General features: G+C 33.3%; 1 protein-coding gene across 1 annotated transcript in view; it reads right to left on the bottom strand.

Annotated features, from left to right (window-relative positions):
- Window positions 1-15,727, bottom strand: part of LOC148657544 (cadherin-12-like) — a 140,106-nt gene extending 124,379 nt beyond the window's left edge. The window contains exon 1 of the mRNA XM_088643968.1: window positions 15,218-15,727. The gene's annotated coding sequence lies outside the window, so the exon portion shown is untranslated. The remainder of the gene's footprint in view (window positions 1-15,217) is intronic.
- Between the last annotated feature and the right edge of the window lie 2,886 nt (window positions 15,728-18,613).

The raw sequence follows: 18,613 nt of genomic DNA on the forward strand, positions 1-18,613 counted from the left end.
TGTGTGTTTAGCTTCAGTTACCTACCCCTTTGGCCATACCTGATCGGAAGGGGAAAAAAAGGATAATGGCACACAGAAGATATGCATTCAATAGATGTTGTCACTCCTGTTTTGCTGTTTTTCATCATAAAATCAACAGTTATTACAGAGTTTAGGAATGAGGCCCTTGTTTTCTTCCTTAATCTTCTTCAGATCAATTATAAACATTTTTGCTGCTTTCACTTTCACCTAAACAGAATGCATTATCAACCTTCCATTTCCTGCAAATTTTTCATACAAGATGCATTCTGCAAGGAATCAGGACAGACGACCTTGCGGAAAGGCATTCCACAACCCAGGCCAAGATTTGGAGACTGTCAAAATGATTTCTTATTCCATTTTGCTGCAGCAGCTCAATGCTTTATCATTCCCAAATTCACGGTTTATATATAGAAGAGAATAGCCCACTTGAAATAGTAAGCTGTTTAGTTAAAGTACTGTATACATGTGCTATTCTTCCAATTCACAGTGATTTAATAGCTGAGGGAGATGCTCTGTATTTTTACTTTAAATCCACAGGCTTGTGAATAATGATAATAGAAAGGATAACAATCCCCTTTCTGTTCAGTGATATTTTTACTAGCTCCTGTAGAGATCAGTCTGAAGCAAAACAAGAAATAGTTCCTGTGGACTTGTGTCCTTACTATAGCAAGCATAGAAGTAAAATAAATTGTTTAAATTTAAAAAAAAAAGTAAAACCTCAATGGAAAGCCTAGACATTCAAAATACAGGATGCTGTATAACAAGACCTCCATGTTCATTTCCAACATTGTTGCCTGTAATTTAACAGTATTAATTACCATAAAAACAAAACAAACATGAAATAAGATATATTTTCATAGTCTACCAGAGTGTAACATAGGGGATCAGGGGTTCTAGTCTTCCTATTAATGAACTTCAAATTTGAAGAAATAATAAATAATAATAGCAAAGAATAATAATAATAATAATAATAATAATAATAAAATATTTATTGTAAAGAGTTGAATGTTGAGTGTTGAATTTAATGTAATTGAGCCTCAGTGGAAAAACAAAAGCATTGTATTTACTCCAGTTCTGCTACTGTATATATTAAATTGAAATTACTCTTCACTCTAAGTGATGGGAGTTTGCCTTTCACATATTTGTCTTCTGTATCTTTTGAACTTGAACTTGAACTTGAACTTGAACTTTATTGCCATATGTAACCGGTACTGGTACAATGGAATTCTTACTTACAGAAAGTCTCTCGATTGTAAAACAAGTGTAAAAAACAAAACAAAGTGCAAACAGTGCATCAAGACAATGTACAAACAAACAATAGACAATCTTAGTATCTTTTAGTATCTTTTAGTATCTTTTAATTTATCTATCATTTTTAACATTATATCTTTATCCACTAACATACTTTTTTTCCAACATCTCAATAATTATCTAAAAAGCATTGACAGCAGGAAGATTTTTTTCCAGTTCACTCTAATTATGTTACTGTATGTCTTTTCGAAGTCATAAGCATTAAATATTAAATGCAGAAATCCTTATTAAGTAAACAAAGTCATTTTAAATATCTATTCCCTCCAGGGAATATCTCTGAATCTGACATAAAAGATTGACAGGGAGTTGTATGAAAAATTCTACACTTAACCAAGACAGGTTATTGTATAGTGTATTTTGGATGCAGTTCACAGACATGCAGTATCTTTAGCCTGCCAAAAAAAAGCATCATGGTGGTCAAGAAAATACATTTTAGAAGAGACCTTCTATAGCAATTATAATTGTGTAATTGTGAATAACTGTTAATTTAAAAAGTATGAGATTATAATATCAGATTTATATAACCATATTGTTGTCTTAAATGATTTCCTTTTGGATGAAAATATCTCCATGGTTATTCCACAAGCTTGACTTTGGTCATCCTGAAAATGACTGCAATAGAGATTCCTGGAATTTACTCTTCTTAGCCATTGTTATTTTGTTTTGTTTTTGTGTACTTGTGACCACTCTGGTTGAGAGTAGGGTGTGTGACTAATTAGTTGATAGATTAATTGACAGATTTACATTTCTTCTCACAGGTACAACAATTTCCAAAAGTAAATCTGAAACCAATTTTAAACTATCTTAATAAATGATTCAATTAATCTTTGAATTGACACCACTCAGTAATATTTCACACAAAAAAAACAAATGTAATATGTAAATTGATACTATTAATTGATCAAATTAAATTAATATTTAATTAAATATGATGGTATAATGCATTATATTAGTCTTCATAAAACTTTTAAAAACTGTTTTATCACCATTTTTTAGAATAGTTTATGCAACAGCCCTCCTAACAATACACATACAGATTTTTCTTTAGGTAAACCTTTATGGTACTTTGATCACAATTATTTGTCTTTTTGTATATTATATTATGTTTTTACATCCCACCCTCCCTTAAAGCAAAATGAAACTCCAGGCCTCTTTCCTCCCACTTAGGTGACTAGAGGTGTCTGTTGTACATTATCAATAATAGTTACATATTACCATATGCATAAAGATGTACAGTAGTTGCATAGCCAAGAATGTAACACTGATCAAATAAGGAAAACACCAATGACGTTAAATTCAAGTACACTATATATTTAAAATAACCAGAAATAATTGATGATACATTGTTTAAAAACTTATTATTAGACACAATACAGGTCAAATACTGCTATAAAATGACAACTTACATACATGTTTAATATTATACATTAATTGAGGAGCATCCCAACTTCAAGATGGCTGCTGGGGACTTTAATATATGAAACAAAATTTATTCACCATTGTAACAAAGCTCAGGTTGGGCTCCTTTTTAGATTAAGAAGGTCTCATATATTTACTATAGATATATAAAAGAAACAAGACCTCTCTCCATCCCCACTGCCGAGCATCGGAGCAAGTTATTGTAGATGTGTCACTATAGCTGGTTACATCACTGTCAACCCGTCTCCCTACGCTGGTTGCTGAAGAAATAGCCTGGAAACATGGAGCACCTGGAGTCGGTTTACAATCATATCCATTCAAGATAAATACTCTGACAGAGTTTGGGGCTTTATCATTGAGTTTTGACTCTGAGCCCTTTATGACCTGTTCCTGAGCTTTGACTTGAAACCCCTTTGAGTATTGTTCCTGTGTTTTCTTAACTTTTCCCCAGCAGTGTTTTGTTCGATATTCTGACCTTTGCTTGCTCTCTCAACCTTGTCTCTTGGATTTGCCCTTGCTATGGACTGTCATATAATTTTTCACATCGTTTCATATCATATCGTTTCAGCCTTTGCCTGTACATCCATGGACTTGAATAATGTTCTCTATATAGTAAATAGTGGATCATTTTACAGAATTTGTACAGTATTTGTTTTTAAGTTCTACAAAGCAAGTGATGAGATGGCAAGGCACTAGAATTTGCGAAAGAAATAAGTTAAAGTCTCCTTAGAAAAATGTGTATTTCTCTTAGACCCTTATAGATAATAATGGTGTTTAACCTCTTCAAAATATTATCTTTTTCAGATAATTCCTTTCTCTTTTTCTGTAGTTTTGCCTATGATCCAGATTATTAGCACAGCACATAAAAAAGCTAAAGTAGATATACTGTATAATAGCTCTACAGAGTTCAGGAGTGAAATTACAGGATCTTAAAGTTTGCAACAGAATCTAATTCATTTTGTGGACACACAGGTACAAGGGACACTGGTGCGCTCATGAGTTTCAGATCCTCTCACAGCTGGATGTTCTGAAAGTGCAAAGCTTACTTCTTTACTATTGAAGGGGGGAAGGAGAGCTATAGTACAGAGTAAACTGATGTTTGTGGACGGATGCAAACAAGCTAATATGTGACCCTGAAGAGTTAAAGGAATTGTCTACAAGGAAGCCTGTAGGGAGCCAGTTTGAGGGAACTGAGTCCCAGCTGTTTCTCAGGTTCCATAAAGATAAGAAGGAGCAACCCGAGGAAAACTGATGTTGGAGAAACTTCCTGAGTAAAATAAATGGACTGAATACTGGAAAAGTTTCAGATATTTATTGGCAGAGGAGATCTAATGGCTGCCTTTAGGGAGTGCATTAAGAACACCAAACTACTTCTAAGCTGCCATTATACAATGCTGACATTTTTGCTAAGAAAAGAAACATGTACGGTAACATCAAGAACTGGTGTTCTGTCAGTCTTCTCAGCTCAGACTACAAGATTCTGTCAAGGACATTGGCAAATCAACTGTAAATTATATTGGAGGTTAATGTGTAAACAAGAGCAAACATACCTTGTGCCTGACAGGTGCATTTTTTAATTTATTTTGATATTTTAGTACCTTCTAAGTTTTCTGATTTCACTTTAGGGTTTATACTGTAGCTGTTGAGCTGTTGAGGGTTTGACAGGCTAGAAAATAATTAAAGCGTGTTTTAGGGCAATTGGATGTGGTCCCAGGTGACTGAGAAAAGTTTAGCTACTTTATAGTAAATGTAGTTACTTTATTGTCTTAGTGTCTTGAAGCTAGAATGTCCACTAAGTTCTACTTTTTCCATTCAGAGGTGAATTCAACAGTATTGTCCACTTTCTGGAATATCCTGCTGCTCTGCTAGAGCCCCTGAATTAATGCTGGCATATTGCTAATGGGCCTACCCTCTCCAAACCTAATCACCAACCAAAGAAGTGCCTTATGTGGATGATATATCAATTAAAATAATGAACAAAGGTGAGATTTAGGTTCTAACTCAGTCACAGAGACTTTTGAAAGGTTAACTAAAAAAACTGATTTTTGTACAAGGGCAGTCAGCTCTGAGTCAGAGCCCCCAGTGTTAGGGCTACAGGTCTCATTAAATGAGGCTCAGAACAGTGACATTCTTGGGAATCCTTTCCAGCCTGGATATACTGTAAATACACTCTACAATTTAACATAGGGAAGATGTTGTAATAGATCTAAAAGATCTTTTCGCAGTGTTAATGATGTTATTCAATGAAACTGTATTTATCTTTGGAGTAGAAAAAAGACTGTAAGAACAGAAAAAAGAGTACAGATTACTAGTTTCCTTTTGAGTAAGGCCAAGATGGCTATTATAAATACAGAAAGAACAAAGGAAAAGGGATCCTTATTTGAAGATGCTGCAACAGCAAGTGCTGATGTCTTCATGACATACAATCTGTTTAATCAGTTTTCAGACTTTTTTGGGGTAGAGAATGTGTTGTGTTGCTGGAGGATGAAAAAATGCTGTATTATTTATTTGTTAGTGATAGCGTACTGTATCACTATTGATGTTTGCAATGGGTAGGTGCCTCCTGAGAGGTGAATGCTTGAAAGTAAGACTACTATTTTTATTTTCTACTTTATTTTCTTTAATTTCTCAGCTAGTAATTGTTATTAAAAGAGGTTTTTGAGTTTTAACTCATGTTTTTGTACAGCAGACTTGGCTAGGTGTTGGAGTGGGATGGTGAAGAATGTACAGGGCAGTCATTATGTTTTTAAATGAAGAGGGCTCTAGCGCACAGGTTGGTTTAGACAGGAGTCATTACTGATGAAGCTCTGGTCACTGCTTTACCACTTGTAATACAGTAAAACATTACAATTTTCAGAAAAATCGAATTGTGTCAAATACCCTGTCATTTTTTAGAATGAGCTGCTTGTGAGGAAAATTAGACATGGACTAATCATTTTGAAAATGTCTATGTTTCCCTTGGTCTGTAAGTCCCCTAAATTGAAACATGGCATTTCGTTAATGAGATAAATGTGTGTGATTTTAAACAATCATTTAAATAACACATTAAAGTTTCATTAGGACAAGAGTGTGGGAGTTGTGTTGTGCTAATTTGGAACAAATCAACTGATTTAAAAATGGGCTAGAAGTACATTCAAGAAATATGAGAGAGAACACAACACTAGTGGAGATCCTCAGAAGAGATGTCAAATGAGTAAAGTACAGAGTTACTCAACAGGGTGATGAGCATCTGGAGAAAGGGGAGGTGCGGAACAAAAGTAGGATTAAAAGGATTCTCAGAAGGTGGAAGGGTAGATCTGCCGGGTAGTGGGTAAGATAGTCTCTTTTATTATGGGAGGGTTCTTCGGCAGTGCACAATTACTCCAGTACTGGGAAAGTCAGTTGGCATGGAGGTTTAGTTATTTTGGAAATGCAAAGACGGCCTGTGATGCAAAGTGAAACAGGGAGTAATATAGAGGTGGGGGATGTGGTGGCTCTTAATAGAGAAACACTCATTTGATTCATGAGTAGGTATGGAGGACGGGGATTTCAAACAGATGGAAGCAGGAGAATTGAAGCTACCAAGCAGGATGAAAAAAAACTACAGTGATATTGTGAAATAAGGTATTAGAGCATCTTTAACTTGATAGTACTCATTTGCTCAGTGAGTGAAGTTGATGGTAGTAACCCTGATTCTTCTTTCTATGAGCTATCTTAAAGCCAGCAGGATACAGCATGGAGAGTATCTAGACTGGGTGAAGGTCAGGCAGGGGCCTCAGCATAGTTATTTTTCTGGTCTTCAGTTATGTTTGAGTTATGTTCCACAGGTTGTGCAAAACACTGACAGTTAACAGTAGTGTGCAACACTTACACAAATGGTAATAGCTTTAAGCTTGGGACAAAAAGAGCATCAAGATTTTTGAATAATTAGTTTTTCTTTGTTAGTGTGTGTCAGTGACCTTTTATACAGTATAACATCAATATACAATTATAGTCTGGGGCTTAATGAGTATGAGTGTAGGAATGCAATAAAGAGAGCAGCCAGCTCCCTTTGATTATTTTACATTATTTTACAACAGTCCAAGCATCAGCGTTTTGCATGAAAGTACAAATCAGACTGGGTTAGTGAGGGGTAGGGCACAGTAAGTGCAGGTATTGCTACAGTATTTTATTCTTTTCAGGTAGTTGAGATGAATAAAGGGCAATTGTTGAACTGACGTATGTTTGGGGAAGAAGTCATTGGTGTCTGTAAATATAGCATTTTAAGGAAGACTGAGAATATTGTGCTGCTGTCTAGAGATTTTACCTGTTTTGAAAAAAAAAATAGTAATATCTCTTAACCCCATTTTAAGACACCGAGAGAGTTGATCCTTACTTTAACAACACATGAACTGGAGAATATTTGGCAGAATATCCATTCAACTCCAGACATTATACAGTACATGGGCAAACGTTTCTCCAGTTCTGGTATATATAGCCAGATTGGATAGTTTATTTTTACACATATCAACTAAATGCAGTGATTGTTGCTCAATGGTGTCCATGCTGAAGCTGGAGTTTGCGTGTTACATTCATTAGATTGAGGTGTTTTAAGGAGGTCTGGCAGCAGGAAAAGGACTGTGTGCTGCAGAAGATGGGGGGAAAAATTGGTAAGAGGCAGCTTGGTAAGAGATGGATGAAAGTTCTGTTACAGGTTATGTCGAGAGAGGGGTGGGGATTTTAATTAACTTATTCTTATAGTATTTAAATGGAATGGAAAAAAAGATGTGTTAATGAGGTGTGTCTATGTATCTAAATACCAGTAACTACTAATATATTTCAGGAATAAATTAATGAAAGTGGTCTGATTATATCCTTTTTTAATTATTACAACACACTGCATGATCTTTGTTGCTGTCTTGATTAACTTTAGGGTAGGTTTGACCCCTTCTCCACTGATATAAATGTCACATTAACAAGTGACTTCATATAGCTCATCTTTAATAATAGGAAAATGCAAATATTCAAATAATATCTGTGCAAATAATATTCATTGATGGCCAAGTGGAATTCTAACAGTGGCTGCACACATACATTTATGCTGATATTTTTATTGTCCTAGATATTGTCTAAGGTATTGTGTTATTGAGAATTTATGCAATTGCTGTTACAACATGGTAAGCAGATGGAGAAAGCTGCATCTTGCTGACAGGCTAAGGAATCAAAATTCTTAATCCCACTGAAGGCCCAGGAAGTGATGAGAGCTGACAGAGATAGATCAGAATTAGATAAGTCAGGAGGAGATAGCCAAAAGGTAAAGGCTATAGCAGACAGGGAGATCCAACAGTGAAAGAAAGCACCTTCCAGGACTGAGCAGGGTGTGCTGGCTATGCTGCCAGTTCTATGCCACTGGTCCAGTGTTCAGCAGGACAGACAGGGTGCTAACAGGAGAGTGAGTTTCAGACAGGCAAATATTCAGGCCGAAATCAGCTGGGTGTCTTTCTTACAAGTGGGCTTGAGCTGCGAGCACTCCCCTTGCCAGAAAGTATCTCAATGACAGAGCACCAGACCATAGGCAGATCAGGGTTTAAATATCCTGGACTAATGGAATAATTACCCATTAATTTGAGGCTCTTGGTTAGGATAAGTGGCCCAAGTGAGTCCTCCACTTTGGGAGGTGTTCGACTCCTTGTGCAAATGATTCCGGTTTCTGTGGATACTGAGGTCTACGAGGTGCAATCGTTGCTTACACAATTAATTTGAAAAATTCTGCAATTATTATTCTCTTGATATCCTTGATCAATTATTGAGATAGAAAGAGTATAATGGGTATTTTCAATAGCTGGCTCTAATGCAGAAAGCTACCTGATAAATATGATGTTATTGTGGCAGGTTCTGCAGGTGATGCAGGTGCTATTGTTGTATTCTTAAAGTTTAAGAATGGAGGAAGAATTTAATGCTAACAAAGGAAGCTGGAAGGTTCAGCCCATTCAACAAAATTGTTTGTAAAGGAAAACAATATTTTATGTTAGCTTCAGGAATAAATATACTTGTAGAAAACAAAACAAATGCAGAAAAGGGAATCAGGAGAGGTCAGTTCAAAATTTATGGCAATTTATTCAAAGCAATGGCTCCATTAAGACTAGAATTCATTGATGCACTGTGAAAAAAGCTAGACTACTGTTTATAGGCTAAGAAAAAACAAACAAGAAAAGTGAACTAATCAGTCACATATAGTGAGAACAAAACTACCCATTAACTGATTTCAAGATAAAATGGTCAGTACTTTTAAAATTGCCTGAATTCATCTTCATGTTGTTTTTTAATGTAATAGAATTATAGATTGGACCTTTATTACCTATTTTATTATTTATTTTGTATTGTTAATGAAGCAGCTCCATTTAAGTCAACATCTTTTTACTGAGACTTAAGAAAACAATAAAACACAAGATTTGCTATGTTAATACTTTTTGAAGCTGTGTTTTGCCAGCAGGTGGCACTACTTACATAATTCTATTTTCTATTTAAAAGTTTACTCTTTCATTTGCTATAATATAATTATTACAGTTTTTTTTAGTCTGTTATCATATTTCATCCTGAAAAATAACATTTCTCAATATGTAAACAGTAAGAGGTTTTTGAAATGTCAACCTTTTTCTTTGTGGTATATTCACAATGACATTGATGAAAGTTTGATGCTTATATAGTGAATTTTGTTTTGAAGGATATATGATAAAAAACATAGATTGAAACATAAAAAGATTATATGATTATGAGTAATAAAAATATAAAATTCAGATGGAGTGATTGTATGAGATTTTATATAATATAATTCATTCTTACTGCTCAATGAAAAATATTTTAAAATGTATTACAATCTGTCAATGGGTTAATATGGACTACTGCTGGGCGTATGTCACTGGTAATTAGTAATTTGTGTTATGATTTGGCTTTAAGATATTTAATTTAATTTGCATTTACGTATTAACTAGTGGACTTCAGCAGGGGGAATGTTGCTCATTTCTCATGAATTCAGGATATTGTTGAAATAAAATATCTGAAATAATGAGGTGCAATTAGAGTAATAAAGATTTTCCTCTGAATTCCCATATTTGTCCATAATTACTGTTTGAAAGTTTGAAAACAGAACAGTAAAATAAATATTGATTGGTTCACTGGTTGGCTCATTTACTTATTGAAATTACAATTATACATACTTAAATATGTTCTGCAACTGTTTAATGAAGCATCCAATGAATGTGATTTATATTTTATTGCACTGCATTTTACCTAATTTCTACTAAAATATTTCATTAAAAAAGCTGATTTCAAGTAATTTTTACCAATCCTCCAAATGAGCGATAGACTACAACAAATGACTCTGTATGTTTCTAAACTAACCATTGTAGATATAGTATTTAGCCAGTATTTATTCATTATTCATTAACTACACAATGCCAATAATGTGTTAATGTGGATGTATACTATTGTATATTACATTTTTAGGAAATAAACGTGACTCTTTTAAACAAATGAACATTTATATGATTTTGGGGCATGAAATATACAATCTACTATTGCGCAGTCCATAATATAAAAGCCAGAAATATTGCATTTAAAGAAAATTGAAATTAGTGGTGTTGGTATTTGGAAAAAATGAGGGGATAATTAATTTGTTTCTTTGGTAATTATTACACCCTTCAACACTATAAAAACACTATAATCTAAAAGTTATATATGTATATTGTATATGTTTGCAAAAACTTCCACAAAGTTTTAAAAGTAAAAAATGAATTGTTTTGATTAGCAGTGTCCAGTAGGCAGAACAGTGGTACTGTACAGTGCTGAGTAATGGTGAAAAACAAACATACAATATATCCTGAGTGTAATAAAAGTTCAGCAACTACTAAAGATGAAAATTTAATTCAGGCAAAAGCACTACAAAGTTTCTGAAAAATTAATGACAAAATGAACTACATGTACAGTAGAGTTCATTCAAACAGGGCTCAATATATTTCCTTTGGGGTGTTTACTTAAATTTTGGGAGGAGGAAAGTACTTCAAAATATTTTTTCACAAATTAATAAATAAACATGTCTGGAAAAAAGCCAAACTATAGAAAAAAATTTCCTCAAATTTACTAAATGTTTAAACGTTGATATTTTGAAGCCTATTAAGCAAAGGGGGTAATTTTAAATGCAGCTCAAGACTTTAGTAGTTTGCACAAAAACTCTCCTTGTGTTTTATCATCGCTCCAGGTCCTGTTCTAAGTAGTGCAGTGCTGAAAGAATAATTCACCCATTCTGTCTGGAGTAACCATTAAAATGTTTTGTTCCTCTAGGGTTAGTATACTAATGGAACTTCACAAGTGTGACAGAAAACCTCTAAAATAAGTTGCCAGTGGGTTATTAAAGATTATATTTGAAGTTATCAAACTTAAATTAAGATCATGATACAGTATGTGAAAAAAAAACTATTATGATCTTCAATAAAAGCATTCATGCTCCCCTTAGTATGCAGACTAAAGAAAATGGTAAAAGGTATCAGGCGTCATTCTTTCTAGACAAAAAGACATGCTAGAGAGTTTCATCATGGACACTTTAACAAAAACATTCTTACTTTCTAAGTGCAATAAACATTATGGAGTTTGTTTTTTTGTTGTCTTACAAGAAATCTTCACATCCATATAAATAGTCATTGATTTTTTTCATATGGTTCAATTGATTTCCTTAACCGAAATGTTTAGATACAATAAAAATGATCTACAAGTGCAATATCTGTTCTTTTACATGCATTATTCCTTATAGCCTTGTTTTAATCAAATATGTTAATCCCTTCAGAAAGAAAAGGCTGATAAGAGATATGTTATGTAAAGTCATAAAAGAACATATTCGGGATGCCGTTGTTAAATTTGAATTATGACCATGTTTTCTAAACAAAAAGAACAATTATTGGTGCTGATGATTAAAATAAATATGTGCATGGTCTGTTTTAGATAATCAAACAAATCTATTATTTCAAGTAATAAACATATGAGGTCAAAGTTGCTTCTATTCATCCCATTTCCATTAGAAACAAAATAATGTACAGTAATCTGCATCTACAGTACCAGGATGTTATTGAGGTATTGCGCCTTAAATCAGATCACAATTCAACTGAGAATTTATGGATTTAACTCTTGCCATTGAATACCTTAACCATATTCATATGACTTAAGCATGGTGATATGCATACACTAAAATGGTAGCTTCATTTTACGGAGTCTATTTCTTCATCTTAAAGCACTTTAAATGTTATCTATTGATCATTTCAACTATCAAACAATAATAAAATTGCATGACAGTCACATGATAAAGAATTTGAAGTTCATAAAAGTTCATAAAAGAATAGAGCTTGTATTTTGAATATCAAGGAATGAATGTGTTGAAAGGGTAAGGAAGGGACAGGTCTGTTATGAAAGGACAGCTTGTAACGCGCAAAATGACAGAATCAATGGTATTAAAAACATTTTAAAATTTAGTTCAAGAGCAGATGACAGACACCTTACTAGAGATAATTTGATTTGTAGTTGAAAATATTTTGTGTGGAATGGCAGGTGACTGTAGTTAAAAAAATTAACTAACAAATAGTTTTAAAAAATCAGTGCAGATAATTATAGCAAATTCAATACCAAAAGAGGGCTTACATTGACATGAGCCAAAATAAGAATATCATGATCTTTCAGAATGTCCTGAAAAACATATTTTTACAATCTTAACTTGTATTCACTTGTATTAAGCCTGTAAGGGTGTATATTCCTAGAGCAAAAGTTTTTGTATAGTCTTGTGATAAAATTTATTAATTGATTTTTTTTCTCATCCAGAAAACACAAACTTTCAAAAATACATAAAGAAATAAAAGCTTACATATTGTCTTATACTTATAAATGTGTAATACAAATTATTAAAATATAAAGGATATTCAGAATAAATTGAATAAATAGACATTTTCTTCATAATAATTCATTCTTACTGAACAATCTAGAATAAATGCTTTTGACAATTTTGTTTCTTCATTACTGATTATCATTAATGTAATTCCATTAAGCCAAAGAGCTAAATGTAAATGTAAGACCAGACTGTCTTTCAGTATCAGAGTCAATAGATGAGGACAAAAAAACATGTTATCTAACATGTATGTAATGAAAAGGAAAGAAAAAATCATGCAAAGTCAGTGGTCAGCATTTATCAATATCTAGGCTTTTTGGAGTAAATTGTCCATGAAGATTGGTATGAAAATTCAAACAATAAGTCAACAGGTATTGGTTCATTATAAAGGAAATACATACTAAACATAAACAATAAAGAAAAGTTACTGATAAACATATCATAATAGACATTTATGAGTAGCAGTTACAAAGGCTTATTTTTGAATGATAATGTCTATTGGTATTATTTTGCTGGAGGGCTACATGGCTTGCATGTTTAATTTAAATACACTCATTTGAAAATTTTCATATTTTCTCTTAAGGCAAAACTTTCTTATGAGGAGTTAGATAAACCCATTAAATATTGATAGGAACAGTAAGTAAAATAAAACCCTGAGCCAAAATATCCATTTTCAGTCTGGTATATGCTGATCAATTTTGTTTTGTTGTGGTCTACAATGTAAATCTGTAAAGTAAAAAAATATCATGCACACATATCCACAGAATATGACTAGAACGTTATGAATGATTTGCTCAATTGTAATTTATAAAGAAGGAAATCGTCTAAATACTGTACAGAAAGAGCAGCATTTCATTTTAAAAGCAGTTTGGCATTGATTCAAATGTTTCAGCATCTAACCTGAGTGTTTTTTGATGCATACAAGAAGAATGATTTCTATGAAATAAAGTTAAACAAAATCAATAAAACGAAATTTATAAATTAAATAAACAAATTAACTGCTGTAAAACACCTGTACATACAATATGTTTTACAATTCAGCTGAAAACATAAAGTCCTCTCTACTTTTTAAAGGTGGATTATAATAGGCATACACCTCCATGTACTGTAGATTCACATATCTTCTTACAAATATGCTGCTTTTTTATATATGCATAGAAATCCTATAGAGCTAGTACTACTGTACATACAGTTGTTAAAGAACTTTTCCTTTACTCCCTGCTTATTTATTCACTTCCGCCATAAAATAAATGTTACATCTTGTTGTTACAAACAACAGCAGTTCCTAGTTTTCAGACCAGATCAAAATAATTCAATTCCTTGTCTGGTTAAAGTTCATATTGAACTATATGTGCATCTCATATTTCATTAATTCATAGCTTTCATCATAATACACCATCTGGCACCTATGGTGCAAAACAATAATTAATTTTCCTGCAATTATGCAACACCCATTAAGTAATTAAAGCATTACAGTCTGGTTAGACAGATTCTGTATTGAAGGGTGAGCTGCTAATAACCCAAATGTGCAGTGAGTGGATCAAAAGACAGGTTTGGTGATATTGGAGCTGCAAGTAAAATAGTAGACTTTGCTTTTGACACAAACTCAATTTAATACTTTTTTTTCATAATAAAAATGTCATCCATTGAGCTTGTAATGAAAAGAAAATGTAAAGACTGATTATGTTGTTCCCAAGCATTTCTTCATCTTTTTTACTTGTTTTATCAAATCCCATCTGTTTTGTAGTTAATCTGCACATATTGATATCAACAGACATTTTATTATTTACTAGATCCACTAAACATGAAATTATATATAGCTGGACAGAACACACATTTTAAAATAATAATAGAGATCTTTAATCAGCATGCCTTCAAAAATATGTTCTTGTTTAAGAGCTACAGCAGGTTGAAAGAAGGAAACTTGATGATTTGTATTTATTCTGCTTCATTTGAACTTAATGTTTTCTCTTATTTCCCTCAAATATATTTTAAAGAATTTTAAAATATTTAGATTAATGCACATATTTAATACAGTACTAATTTAGGATTTTAAATACAAAATAATCTAAATTAAGTCACTGCATTCAGAATAGACTCAGCTGGCAATTCAGTGACCCCTGCTGCCAGTTATTTTCCTCATTCAGTCTTCATGAATACAGATATGTGATTTTTAATTTTAAAATACTTGTGAAATCAGAAGCAGCATCTTTTTAAGTCTATCAGACATCTTAGCAATAAACCTCAATAATCTGTGTTATATAGGTTTAATTTAAGGTAACAACATTTTTTATGGATTCTTTATATCAGCAGGAAGAAAACTGCTCTTGACAAATCAAAACACATACAGTAACATAAACCTCAAGCATTTTTACAGATTCTACTGCTGTTTTACCATTTTTTTTCCAGAATTATGTAAAAGCATTTAATGAAGAAAATACTTTGATATTATGCTTAGAGCTAACCCATTACAGCAAAGCCCTGACTTGCAAGTGAGCAGTAACTCAGTTTGTTCAGTTTTGTCCTGAGATCTTGAACAACAATTCCACAAAAGGCAGGAAAGCCAGATAAAGAGGCACTTACCTCAATCGAATTTCTTTCACTGGTGGAGTAGAATCAGTTTAATCCAATGTTTAATGATTGAAACGATCAAACTTCCCTGTGTGCAATGCTCTATGATAACAAGAACAGTTCCTTCTGCCGTCTTTTTTTGCCTCTCTGTGTACAACTGCGAGCTGCGTAAAAGAAGGAAAGGCAAAATGCAAGCTAAACTGAATTTCCCAGAGGTTCAGGACAGATAGTAGGCTGTACTCTCAGATGCTCGCATGTACATTTAGTAGTCAGAGACCCGTGACTGGTATGAAGCAGCTCCTGTCAGGTCCCCAGAGCTGTGGGATCTTCATCAACCAGATTAGTGGAAAAGCCTCCCTCCTGCAGAGGAGCAGTGATTTGCTTTGTGGTCACTAGGGAATCTTTAATCGGAAAGACAGGGCCACTTGGGAATCCTGCCTATTCCAAGCTAATGCATTTGCAGATGCTGTAACGGGTAATGGCTGAGGGTGTTTATGTACGTGTGTGTGAGTGTATGTTTGGTGTGTATGCAGAGGAAGGAAGGGAGACTTGAAGAGTGAGTGTGTGTTTGAGGGCTGGGGGGAGAGGTGGTGGGGGGGAGGGGGGGCTGGGGTGAGTATTTCTTAGCAGTTAAGACCCAGAGGAGTTAGGCACCTCAGCTGGTTTTTGTGGATGTACATACCCCTCGAATTTAAAAAACTGTTTTATAAAGGCTAGAGCTGTTTAATATTTAAAGCTGCACTGTTCTTTTGAAGTATGAAGTCCTCGTTATGTGGTGACCTATTTTTGGAATCTGCATATTTGAAATATCAGTCTGTTCATTGCACTTTCCACTTGGAGCCCTACTTCACTTGCTTTCATTTTAATAGCCAAAAGTATTTTTCAAATTAAAAAGAAAAAGGAATGCAACATGTAACCTTTTAAATGGGGGATTCTGGTGACAGGAAAAGCTTAGTGGTGACATCCATCCATCATTTTAAAGGTTACCCACATGCTACAGTTCCATGTACAGTGTATGCCTTGTTTGCCTTTAAATCTGAACAGCACATGAACAGACACAAAACCCAAATTCATTGCACTAAAAACTTATTTTAACAGGTTTCCAAAAAAATTAAATGTAACTTGTATTATTTAAATTGTAAATAAGACTCAACCAAACTGTTTCCCATGTTACTCTGTACCTAAGATCTTTAGAACTTAAAATAGATTATGAAGACATGGGTCAAACATGTTCATGTATCTTGTGTTCACTGTCATAAATTGGAACACAAACTCAAACAATGACAGGATCCCCCGAGTTTGCTATTTTCTGATTCCTTTCCTGTCACTTGCCCAAGGCCAGTGTGTCCTAGTTTCTAAATGTAATAACATGTAATAACCTTTAAAATATACCTTTTCTTTTGAACAAAATTGACTTGATTTAACTCTTAAAGACTCTGTACTTCATTTACAATGAGAAGAGTTTTTAATGCTAAATGTATTGTAATGTTGTAATGTTGAAAACACTTCATGAACTTTGAAACAATGGCAGCCACATTTTTCATTAACAAATACAGTAATCTAAATTGCTGTCTAGTATATCTTATACAAACACTTAACCAATACTTTCAATTTTGGAAATAGCATCTGTTAACCAATGTCTCCTGCCTTTGTCCCACCGTAGGACCAGTGAGGACCTCCATTTTCATCTGAATTGTGTAGTGTCTTTGCCCTTTGATTCTCACTCTGTATACTATACCTGCAGAAGACCGGTATAGTATATTGACAGCAATGTAAGCTCCATCTTGTGGTTTTTCAAATAAGAATATAAAGTGTGTCCTGTACATGACACATTGAGCCACCATTGAGCTCAATTGATGGATGTAGGATCACTGTTTCGTAATCTTATATAAAACAGATGGTTCTAGAATATTAAAACTTTCTGAAATGCTGTCACTAAGCTGTATATGCATTATTGCTTTTATTATTTATTTTGACAAATCTAAATTTGTCAAAAGAAACCAAGAAGTTTCCAAGAAGCCAAGAAGAAACCAAGTAGCCAAGAAGAAACCAATAATAATGTCATACAGCATTATCCTACTGCAGAGCTTCATTGACAAAACATCCTACATGGAATTTGATAACGTTAAGGTTTCTCTTCCTGGTCAAGTTAAAGACATTTGGAAGATCTCTATTATATTGTTAGAAATTAGAAACAAATGTCTGGAGACATTTGAACATAAACGAAAACACAAGGCACTTAATTTCTTGCAGGATAATGTTATATAATATACTATACTTCTCTTTACCAACTCTATCATTGATATTGTAGAAGTATTTGTACATTAATTGCTTCATATAGATAACTTTCAATAAGTTGATATACCTACACCACAGAAGACTGTAAATTGTGCTCAGAACTATATACTGTTTTTGTTTATATATATATATGTGTGTTAAACTGTAGGATGTTCTCATGAATTTGATATACAGTATACGTTTGGTCTTGGTTAATAACAAAAATGAATCTTGTTAGATGTTTTTTTTTCTAATTCGTTTCTATGCAATTATGAAAATCATGATTATACCATCTTTTCAAGATTATAATTGACACAAACTGTTGAGTAATCTTTTGGATTTCACCCTAACAAATAATAAAGCACAATTAAAATATAGATTACCATAATGTCTTTGAAGCATAACCAACCCAAGGCGATGTATAATTCATGACCTAATCAAGCACTTTATCAAACATAAATCATTCTAATTGTGATTTTAAACCACTTATGATTTAAAATTCAGAAACCTTAACAATGTAAGGAAAAGCACTCCAGACAAATGACTCTAAAAGCTGTTACAGCATGAGATTTCAAGTGGAATGCAGTCAACTGAAAGTTCTGGGAAAAATGGAAAAGAATTTAAGATAATAATTAGGAGTAATCATCTTTAAGAGACTTTTAAGAATTTAACCTGTTTTAAATAGATACGGACTGAAGAGGAAATAGCAGTATTACAAAAATACTGACACACAGCAGTACTTATTACTATAACTATTTAATGAACATGCCTATTAGTTTTTCTTTGTACTGTACTACATGCTGACAAGTTTTTCAGCTAGTAAGTCCATCCAATGCTGCTTGTCGGAGACGTCGGTTTTTATTCAGTGTAGCAGAAGAGACTCCCTGACCTGCCATCTACCTGACATCATTCTCAGGTAGGCTACAGACCTGCCTATATTGAAACTGACATTTGCTCAGCAGACATTAGTAACATCTGACACACAGTTGTCATTCATTGAAAGTTGACGTCAAAATGATTTAATTGGCCTTGGAACATAATAAAAAATAAAAAGTGTAGAGGAATGTTGAAAATAAATTTAATTAAATGTTAACAATGTAAATGTTTTTTTTTTTTGCTTTGTGTACTGTG

Source organism: Lepisosteus platostomus, chromosome 8 (genome assembly GCF_059453375.1).
Source record: "Lepisosteus platostomus isolate fLepPlt1 chromosome 8, fLepPlt1.hap1, whole genome shotgun sequence".
NCBI classification, from domain to species: Eukaryota; Metazoa; Chordata; class Actinopteri; order Semionotiformes; family Lepisosteidae; genus Lepisosteus; species Lepisosteus platostomus.